Raw genomic sequence first — 11,022 nt, 5'->3', positions numbered from 1 at the left:
TGGATAGTAGATTTTGGTGCGAGTTTCCATGTGACACCACATAGAGAGTGGTTCTCTACTTATTCCCACTCTTGTGGCAAAATGAGACTTGGTGATGCTTATGAACTAGACATTGAGGGTGTCGAAAATGTCAAATTGCATGTAATGTCAGACATGTGCCCAAGTTGACTAAAAGCTTGATTTCTGTTGGTCAACTTGATGATTTGAGCTACAACACCACATTTGGCAATGGTTCATGGATAATACGCAAAGGTAATCTTGTTGTACTCAAAGGTCAAACGCATGGTACCTTGTATTCCATTGATGTGTCAGACGTTGGTCATGATTACATATATAGCTATGGCCGATCTGCCGTCTACTGAGTTGTGGCATTGTTGGCTAGGTCATATTAGCCAAAAAGGAATGAAAACTCTGACTCGTTTTGGCTACTTACCTGTCTTGTCTTACGTTGACTTTCCTGTTTGTGAGCATTGTATCTATGGCAAACAGACTAGGTCCGTGCACTTATCATTGGGTCAAAAGCGAGCCGAACCTCTAGATTTAGTACATAGTGATGTTTGTGGTCCTATGTCAACCAAATCTCTAGGGGGGGGGCAGCTATTTTGTGACATTCATAGATGACTCTACTCAAAGGTGTGGGCATAACCTTTGAAACATAAGGATCAAGTTCTTCCTGTGTTCCAGAAATTCTTGGAACTCATTGAAAATCAGTCTGGCAAGAAACTCAAGAGGTTGTAGACTAACAACGCTAGAGAGTATGTCTCAAGGAGTTTGACAATTTCTGTGCTAAAGAGGGATTAAAAGGCAGTTTACTGCACCATACACACCATCTCAGAATGGAGTTGCTGAGCACATGAATCGTACAATTCAGAAAAGAGTCACAGCCATGCTTTCTAGGGCAAATCTCACACAAGGCTTTTGAGCAGAAGCCGTCTTCACCGTAGTGCACATTATAAATCGTTCGCCTAGTACACCATTGAATAATGAGATTCTAGAAGAGTTATTGTCTAAATGTAAGCCCCACTATGACCATCTATGTGTTTTTTATTGTGAAACTTATGCTCACGTGCCTAAACAACTTCGATAGAATTAGAGCCAAAGTCACATAATTGTATCTTCATTGGATATGGTGCAGATGGAGAGATGGGATATCATCTCTGGCACCTGGAATCTCGTCGAGTCATCCGTAGTTCAAATGTGATCTTCAATGAGTCGAAGATGCATAAATAGCCTATCATGGAAATAGAGATTCGAAGAGTCACTTTTGAGGATGTTGCCTCAGAGACAGTGAAATCAACTCAATGGGCTAGTGATGTACCTTCCACTAGCAATGCTTCAGAGGGAGGGGATAGCAATGGTCAAGGAGTGAGACGGTCTACTAGAGTCTCTCATCCACCTACGCGTTTTGAGCCAGGTCTTGATTACATCATGTTGACCGATTGCGGTGAGCCAAGCTGCTACCAAGAAGCCATGATGACGGATGATGTGGTGAAGTGGGAGCAGGCTATGGAATCTGAGTATAACTCGATTCTGGCTAATGACACTTGGGACTTGGTAGAACCGCCAAATGATGCGAAAGCTTTACCCTGCAAATGGGTTTACAAGAATAAATTTACCTCAGGTGATCCAGATCCAAAGTACAAGGCTAGACTTGTAGCTAAAGGGTTCAAACAACAAAAGGGAGTCGATTTTGAAATAATCTTCTGGCCTGTGGTCAAGATGACAACACTTAGAACCGTACTGGATCTTGTAGCGATTGAGGACATGGAACTTGTCCAAATGGATGTGAAGACAACATTTCTTCACGGGGATCTCGATGAGATGTTTACATGCAGCAACCTGAAGGGTTTGTTCAGGAGAACGCATCTCGTGAGGAGCTAGTATATAAGCTCAAAAAGGCACTTTATGGCTTAAAGCAGGGTTCAAGGCATTGGTATCATAAATTTGATGCATGTATGAGGTCTCAAGGGTATGAAAGGAGCGAAGAGGATCACTGCTTGTACACAAGAAAGCTAGATGATGGCTCGATGATCATTCTAGTTTTGTATGTTGATGACATGCTTATAGCTGGGAAATCCATTGCGGAAATTGCCAACTTGAATAAAACACTTAGCAACAATTTTGCAATGAAATATTTGGGAGATTCTACACACTTTCTTGGCATGCAAATCAAAAGAGATCGCAAACGTTGTATTCTTGAGTTATCTCAGGAAACATACATTGAGAAAGTTTTGCAGCGTTTCAATATGCAGGGGGGAAGCATTGAGTACCCCAATGCAGGCATTCTTGAAACTCAATGCAGGCATTGATTACCCCAATGTATTCTTGAATTATCTCAAAAAACATACATTGAGAAAGTTTTGCAGCGTTTCAATATGCAGGGGGGAAGCATTGAGTACCCCAATGCAGGCATTCTTGAAACTCAGCAAGGAAGATGCACCCAAATTTGATGCTGAGTAAGCTGAAATGGATAAGGTACCATATTCTTCGACAGTGGGCGGTGTCATGTATGCTATGGTAGCCACAAGGCCAGACATTGCTTTTGTAGTGGGAGTTGTGAGCCGATATATGGTAAATCCTGGCAGCGAGCATTGGGAAGCAGTGAAGCACATTCTTAGGTACCTCAAAGGTACGGTTTGCAGGTGTTTACGCTTCAGGAATAATGATGCATCCATCGTGGGTTATGCGGATGCAGACTATGCGGGTTGTGTCGACAATAGGAGATCGACATCTGGCTATGTCTTCATATTTGCTGGAGTAGCAGTATCTTGGAGGTCGTGTCTTCAAGATTGTACGTTGTCTGCATTGTCAGATGCAAGTAAAGAGGTTGTATGGTTATCTCGCTTGGTCAGAAATCTTGGCATTGATGAGACTCCAATGATGTATTGTGATAGTCAAAGTGCTCTGGCATTGGCAAGGAATCCCGTGTTTCACTCCAAATCGAAACACATTGAAGTCAGGTATCATCTCGTGAGAGATTTCTTGGCTAAAAAGCTCATTGATTTGGTTAAGGTACACACTGACGACAACCCAGCAGATGCTTTGACGAAAGGCTTAGCTTTGGAGCGATTTACAAATTGCAGTGAGTTGATGGGTATAGGTTGAAGCCACTAGATTGCTTCACGGTTGTACATACCAGGTCACTTGGGCTGCGTTGGCCTTCAAGTGGGAGTTTGTTGGGATTCAGGCCAACTGGCTAGACATCCTACTTACTACTAACCCATCTACTGACTTAACCATTATAGACTTATTCTTTAATACAAGAGAGAATAAGGAGCTACAATAGGATAACGTCGTTGTGCGCTCCATCCAAAGCAGCTCTCTCTCTCTCTCTCTCTCTCTCTCTCTCTCTCTCTCTCTCTCTCTCTCTCTCTCTCTCTCTCTCTCTCTCTCTCTTGCACTCGCACACGCTTCCCACGAAACCTTCATAAATAACCCCTCATGTACATTTTTTATACTCTGTTCAGGTTCACATTGAACCCAGACACATTTTTAAGGTCACTTATAATAAAAGTGAAAAACCCACCACTCAACACAAGTGAGTTTTCCCAAAACGTACGAGCCTCTCTCTCTCTCTCTCTCTCTCTCTCTCTCTCTCTCTCTCTCCACTTTTGATATGCAGCACCATGCTTCTTTCCTGCACTCCTTCACCTCGCGCATCACCCGGTAGCCTCTCCTTCACGCTTTCAATGAGGATAGGGCTTAAAATGAGGAAGCTAGACGGGTGCCAAAATGGTTGGTGCATACTTTGTGTAATAGTAAATTGGATGCACATTTGTTTAGTTGTACTCGTTTGGCTCTCATCATGCTTCTTGTGCATGAGATTGTTATGCCATTGCTGTGTGGAGTATGTGTGACAAGAATGAACCTCTTATGTTTGATGTACAAAAATCAGAGAATTCGATGCAAGATAAATATGATGCACTTGTGAAGGACACTTGCCTCATGGAAAAAAGGTCATTGGTACAAAGTGGGTTTATAATCTGAAACATAAGATGGATGGTAGTATTGATCGCTACAAGGTAAGGCTTGTTGCAAAAGGTTATGCTCAGCAAAGGGGCATTGACTATGAAGAAACTTTTGCTCCCACTTGTCGTATGACTACCATTCTTTTCATTTGTGCATTGGAAACTTATTTTGAATGGGATGTTCATCAGTCTCCGAAGAATGGTCAATTGTATGAGAAAGTGTATGAAATACAACATCATGGTTTTGTATAGAAAGGATAGGGAAAGAAAGTGTGGAAATGTAATAAAGCCTATTTGAAGCAATCTTCTCATGCTTGGTATGAGAAGATGAATACTCAATTGACTACATATGGATTTTAAAAGAGTCCAACCAAGAGCATTTTAAATATAAAACGAATGGATTATGTATATTTTATCATTGTTGTGTATATGGATCATTTATTGCTCACTAGTCCGAATGTGATACATATTGCTACATTCAGGGCTGATTTGAATGCCTCATTTGAGACATCAGATTTGGGGCTTTTGCATCATCAATTGGGCATTCAGTTTAAATGGTGTGATGAGGGTATTGTGTTATGTTAGACAAAGTATGTGCAAGATTTGTTAAGCAAATTTAAACTTGATGATTGCAAACCAATTGCCACTCCTATGGAAACAGGTTTGAAGTTAAGTCTACATAATGCTGGGGATCCTACAGATGTTACCCTCTACCAGATAGTTGTTGGTCCCCTCAATTATGTATGCATTACAAGGCCAGATATTCAATCTCACAAGTGATCAAATTCATTCATATCCCAAGGTCACAATTGATACATAGTTAAGAGGATCTTTTGCTACTTGAGTGGCACTCTACACCTTAGGTTGTTTTATCCCAAGGGGGATCATTGTTGCCAGATTTAGATGCTTTTTTAGATTCGAATTAAGGTGATTGCTATGATAGAGGAGTATCCATGAGTGGTTTTTGTTTTATGCTCGATAGTTCAATAATATCTCGGTTGAGAAAGAAGCAACCTACTTTGGCCACCTCTAGCTGTGAGGTTGAGTACAAGGCCACTTTCACAACTGTGGTTGGGTGTGTTTGGCTCAGATGCCTTCTGGGATGATTTTGGAGTTGGATAGGAGTTGGCACTCTCACCTACACTGAAAGTCAAAGCCCATTGGCAATTGCAAGGAACCGACTCTTTCATGCTCCCATAAATCACATTGAGGTGCATTACCACTATGTGAGGGAGAGAATCTTAGCTAGAGAGATCGGTTTGGCTTATGTGCCGACACAAGACAACCTTGCGGATCTATTCACAAAGGCATTGCCTCGTGAGAAGTGAGAATCTTTTCACAAAGCTTTGGGCTTGCTTCCCTTTGTGGATTGATAATGTCAATAGGGCATGGAACTTCCCTATACTCTATGTGCCAGCTCTCTTTCATTGCATCACTCCCAAGAGGATTTGTTACCATATATGACAGTGGTGTGTGAGAAGATGCTTCGAACTGCGGAGGCACTTTTTTTCCTCACTAGGATGTTTTTTTCCTCGTTATGTATGCCTATCATTCTAGGGCTATCTTATCTTCTATTCGCACACACCAAGTAATACACTCTCTAGTGTTTGTGTGCCTTGAGCTTCTTCTCCATCTCCAAGGTGTTGTGCATTCCTGCAACCCAAACTCCAACAAGTATGCCATTGAAGCTACATCTTTAAAGCCTGGTTTAAGAAGGGGTAGAAATTATATGAATACATTTTTTCTCAGATGGTTCCATAAATGCATTTTGGAAAAGCTAATTATAGTGAGTTTGTTGTGCTCAATTCATGCATTGTAGACACGTCTCTCTCTCTCTCTCTCTCTCTCTCTCTCTCTCTCTCTCTCCAACATAGGGCTTGCACCCCTTTATATTACAAAACGGCATACTCTTCCACTTACAACATTTGGCAGAGCCACATAACAAGATACGAAACGTCCCTAAGATCTCCACATCGCACAAAGCTGAGGAGAAAATCCTAACAAAGACATACTAGGCCCCATGTGGTGCAAATCTACAAAAATGTCATCTTTTGGTAACGCTCCGAATTACAAAATAGGCCAAAGTATGAAGACAACAAAACAGCATCAGGACAACACAAGACTAAGCCACCATCCATACTAATAACAACAGCCTATATTGAAGATCCAATAGACTAAGTAACACTACCCACCAACAAACTAGATGAAGAACACCGAGAGACAACCATTGAAACTTTCATGAAGGTCTTCAAGGAAAAGCACAAGTTGATGGTGAAGGAGACTTGTATATATGTATTCAACAAAGCAAGACGAAACTCTCGGGATGAGAGTCACTGTAGCCACCCAACATCCGCAACCACCGACAAGCTTTACGTAAAGGGAAAAAACAAACAAAAGCAATCAACAACCAAACACATCACACACTCATCCATACCTCACACAAGCAACAGACAAAACATGTTTATGTATTTCATCCTATAGGTAATTACGGTGAAGTTCAAAAAATACCATAACATTGAGTTTATCATGGTCGACCTATAGGGATGTTTAAAATAAATACGGTAAAGTTCAAAAAATACCATAGCATTGAGTTTATCATGCGCGAACTCTAAATAATAAGGGTAAAAATAATCTAGACAATGAGAGAAGTAGAAAAAAAATTGGTGTGTGCACACGAGGACAAGCAAATGTAGGCACTACGTAGGGAATACGAGGGAGCTAGGTATGGCACGCAGAAGCAGATGACAAGAGAAGGGAGAGCATACATAGGCAATAGGGCAGCTCGTCGCCACCTATTCTCTCTTTGTGTGTGTGCATGCGTCATGAGCTCAATTGTGAGGCCAAGAGAAAGGGATTCTGGTGAGGATTCTATATGTCTTAACACTCGAGCTAGTATTGACAAGGATCGAGCCCTCCGATGTTGTATCTATGTGCTCAATCTTGTATCTATTGTTGCTTTGTGGATTTTTGCAAAGCTTTTGATATAGTATCTAGCACAAGAAGATTTAGAAATATTCTCATGTAGGAAAACGGAGTCTTTTTCAATGTTTTTCATACAATGTATAACATCATGAGCATACCTAGCTAGGTACGATTGGGGGCAGGGGGCAATCGTACCTAGCTAGGTATGCGGTGCCTCCCTCACAGAAGCGCATACCTAGCTAGGTACGATTGGGGGCAGGGGGCAATCGTACCTAGCTAGGTATGCGGTGCCTCCCTCACAGAAGCTCATGATGTTATACATTGTATGAAAAACATTGAAAAGGACTCCGTTGAAGTAAGTCACAACGTGGGAATTATTGTGAGAATTTGTCCAAAACTTCTTGTGTATATAATAAAATGTGTTTGCGTATGCGTAGCTGTAGCAAGAAAGGTATCTCTAAACAATGTAATATCTTAGAGAGAATATAATGGGCATTTACATATGTAATGCTCCTCCGTCACTAGCCGCATAGCTGGCGTATCCGTTTATGGTGAATGCGATCGATGGTTCATCCAAGCAATATTGAAAGGGTGGCAACCTATCCTTAGTAAAGCCATGCAGCTGTGCATACCCAAATCTAGAGTCTCTTCCCATGGGTAGATGTTGGGATGAATCTAGGGCCAATCTAGCACAACGATGGCTCCCACGAGCCTGCGCCAACCACAACCAGTGTAGATCCTAACCATCCTGCCTAAATTTGTATTTCATACTATAATGTGGATGTCACCAATGCATCAAAAACACTAGCTTAGTGCAAGGCTTTTGAAGTCCTACCAATGAGCGCATTCGCTCCAAGCGTGCAAGGGCTGCATATCCTCATGTCAATCAAGAGGAGAGAGCGGAAATCCTTGCCCTCACAGAAGCTCATGATGTTATACACTGTATGAAAAACATTGAAAAAGACTCCGTTTTCCTACATGAGAATATTTCTACCCTGGGCCGGTGGTCCCTTGCCTCCAATCGTACCTAGCTAGGTATGTGGTGCCTCCCTCACAGAAGCTCATGATGTTATACATTGTATGAAAAACATTGAAAAAGGCTCCGTTTTCCTACATGAGAATATTTCTAAATCTTCTTGTGATAGAGTTCGACACACTCTAGCAGAGCACCCTATTTATTCCAAAATAGCATCCCTCAGGAGGACCCCAGGACACGTCACTTTCCATCTATGGGAATCATGGATAGAGCCACAGATAGTAGTAGCTCTCGACACCCTCATCCGTCTTGCAGATCATGTCAACTATATTTTTGCGATCACCGAAGACGAGTGATTATTGAGAGGCCTAGAGAAGCTTCTATGAGGTTCTTTATTGAGGAGGAAGTTGATAAGTGAAGTTCCTTGCACTCAAGAAATCACATTTGGTACCCGCTGGCTCTTCTACTTCAATTATTTGTTTATATTTCTAGCAATTGTTACCTTAGTCTTTTGTATAGAACATTTATATCATATGCCGGTGATATGATTTAGTCGGTCTCATAGGTATGTAAATTAACATTTCATCTCTCTCTCTCTCTCTCTCTCTCTCTCTCTCTCTCTCTCTCACACACACACACACACACACACACACACACACACACACACACACACTTTCTTTTTTGTAAATCGATTGATTACTTTACTAGTGGGAAACCTCAAAGTGAGGAAAACCCACTGAAAGGATCATATACAAGGGGAAAAGCACAGAACTACTCAGCTGTAGAGAGTAGCTAAAAACATTAGCTGATACATCTCTAAGGTGATATCACCAACTTCCAAAGCAAACCGTAACGATTGCCTAAGAGAAAGCTTGAAGAGAGGGAATGGATCCGCATGAGTACGATGGAACATGTAATCATTATGCTGACTCCACAAGGTCTAGTAAGCCAAGTATCTGACCTACATAAAGAAGACCGCAAAACGTTGTAGTGTCGGTGAGAAAATGCCAAATGAAAAGAACCTTTTGTGAAAGACAACCCCAGGAAAACGGAACCGCATACAGGCCGATACACGGCGAAGGAAGTCTCTAGTAACGCAACAATCCCACAACAAGTGACAAATATCCTCTTCTACAGTCAAGCAACGAACGCAAGAAGAAGGACGAATATGATGCACCCGAAGAAAAATGCCAATGGGAAGCACTCCAAGCAAACAGCACCAAAGAAACAGGCGCTCTTTCAAAGGCAAATGGCTTTTCCACAACGCAGAGAGGAGCCTCCTCCACCAGAGGTCAGATTTGTGCATACACCAAAGGGCATTACAATGACCATCAAGCCATGGTTGTGGTAGAAGAAGAGCATAAATTCGACCTGCAGAAATATCTCAAAAACGCGTTTCTCGAAGGGCCCAATCAAACATGTGATCACCATCAGGCAAAGATGAAACAGGCAAAAAGTCGAGCAGCATGCTTTGAAGCTCTCTCCAAAACTGACGGTAATGCATGTCCAATCCAAAACGGCGAGCAGCAAAGGGAAACTCAAAAATATATCCGGCCTCATCAACCACATCCGCAACCACACGAATGCCACGTCCTTAGAGAAAGTAAGCCTGACGAGGGGAGAGGTCGACCAAAGTAAGAGAGAATGCCCGGCTCCAATGGAGACTTTCCAAATGGATCAAATCACCTTCCTGCCGAGGATTCCACGATAAATGCATTGTAACCTCTTTCTAGGCAGATACTAAAGTGGAAGCAAGAGGACATCCAGGAATGTGCCCTTCCATCTTGCCAATAACCACCTTCCAGATACAGGGTTGCCAATGGCCAAAAGCAGAAGCAACAACGTGCTGACCGAGGAATGCAAACATCAGAGTCCAAGGCTGAATTTGTTGCACAAGAGTAGGCAACAGCATAGCTTTCTTCGCAAGCACATGCCTGTGCAAATCCAAGATATTAAGTCCACCAAGACGTTTAGGAGTGCAAAGCTTCCCCAACGACATCAAGCGTAAGCCTTTTTTCAGAGCATGAGTCCGCCACAAATGGGACATAATGTCCGGCATAAGAGAATCAAGACATCAGCAAGGCCAATGCATCAGTGGCAAAAAGAACTGAACATATGCCAACAGGATACTTTGAACAATTCGCAGACGAACATGCAAGGGCCAAGTAGATAGCTTCCAGTAATGCAATTTGACATTCAAGCGTCCCATAACCCAATTGACTTTCTGAGAGAGAATAACATTCCATCCAATTGGATAACCTAAATGCCTAGTGATCACATTTGAAGACACAATCTCACCTGGCCACAACAGACTATGCCAATCACAAGAAGGGATAGGCAGAAGCTTCGATTTACAAAAGTTGACTCTAAGCCCAGCCGCAATACCAAAAAGTTCCAAGGCTTCCATAATCACCTTGACATCCGCCTGCTGATTACAAGGCATAAACAACAAATCATCAACATAAGCCTGGCCAACGAATGTACGACCCGAAGGTAACCGCAGACCATGAAGACACTCAACAGAGGTTAAGTGATCAAGATAAGTCTGCAACAGCGAGTGAGTAGCAATAGCATACAACAGAGCACTAAGGGGGCAGTCCTGCATGACCGAACAACCAAGAGGCCAAGATTCAGTTGATTCACCTTCCAATATCCCTGAAGACGTAACAACCAAGAGGCCAAGATTCAGTTGATTCACCTTCCAATATCCCTGAAGACGTGCTACATGCATACAAAAAATAAACCACATTAGCAAATTTAGGACCAAACCCTAAGCACCTCATCGTGGCGGCAATGAAGTCCCACTGTGCAATGTCAAAGGCCTTTTCAATGTCAACTTGCATAACCAACACATCCCGTTGAGTGTACTTAGCATACTCCATGCCAATCAAAACATTAGCCAGATTATCCATAATCTGGCGACATGGAATGAAACCATATTGAGTCTGATGGAGTCCTGCAAAAAGATGGTCCTTAATGTGGTGCACCAACATCTTAGCCACTATCTTATAAACCACCGGCATCAAAGTAATCGGACGCCAATGAGAGAATCACTCACAAAGCGCTTGCTTAGGCAGCAATTTAAGTAAACCTTATTTCTGAGATAGTGGCAAATCTTGTTTCTCCCATGCAGCATTAATCATGAAAAGCAGTGGA

The sequence above is a fragment of the Adiantum capillus-veneris genome, chromosome 13, assembly GCF_014529385.1.
Source record: "Adiantum capillus-veneris isolate H3 chromosome 13, ASM1452938v2, whole genome shotgun sequence".
In the NCBI taxonomy this organism is placed as follows: domain Eukaryota; kingdom Viridiplantae; phylum Streptophyta; class Polypodiopsida; order Polypodiales; family Pteridaceae; genus Adiantum; species Adiantum capillus-veneris.
Note: the sequence above shows the minus strand (reverse complement) of the source record.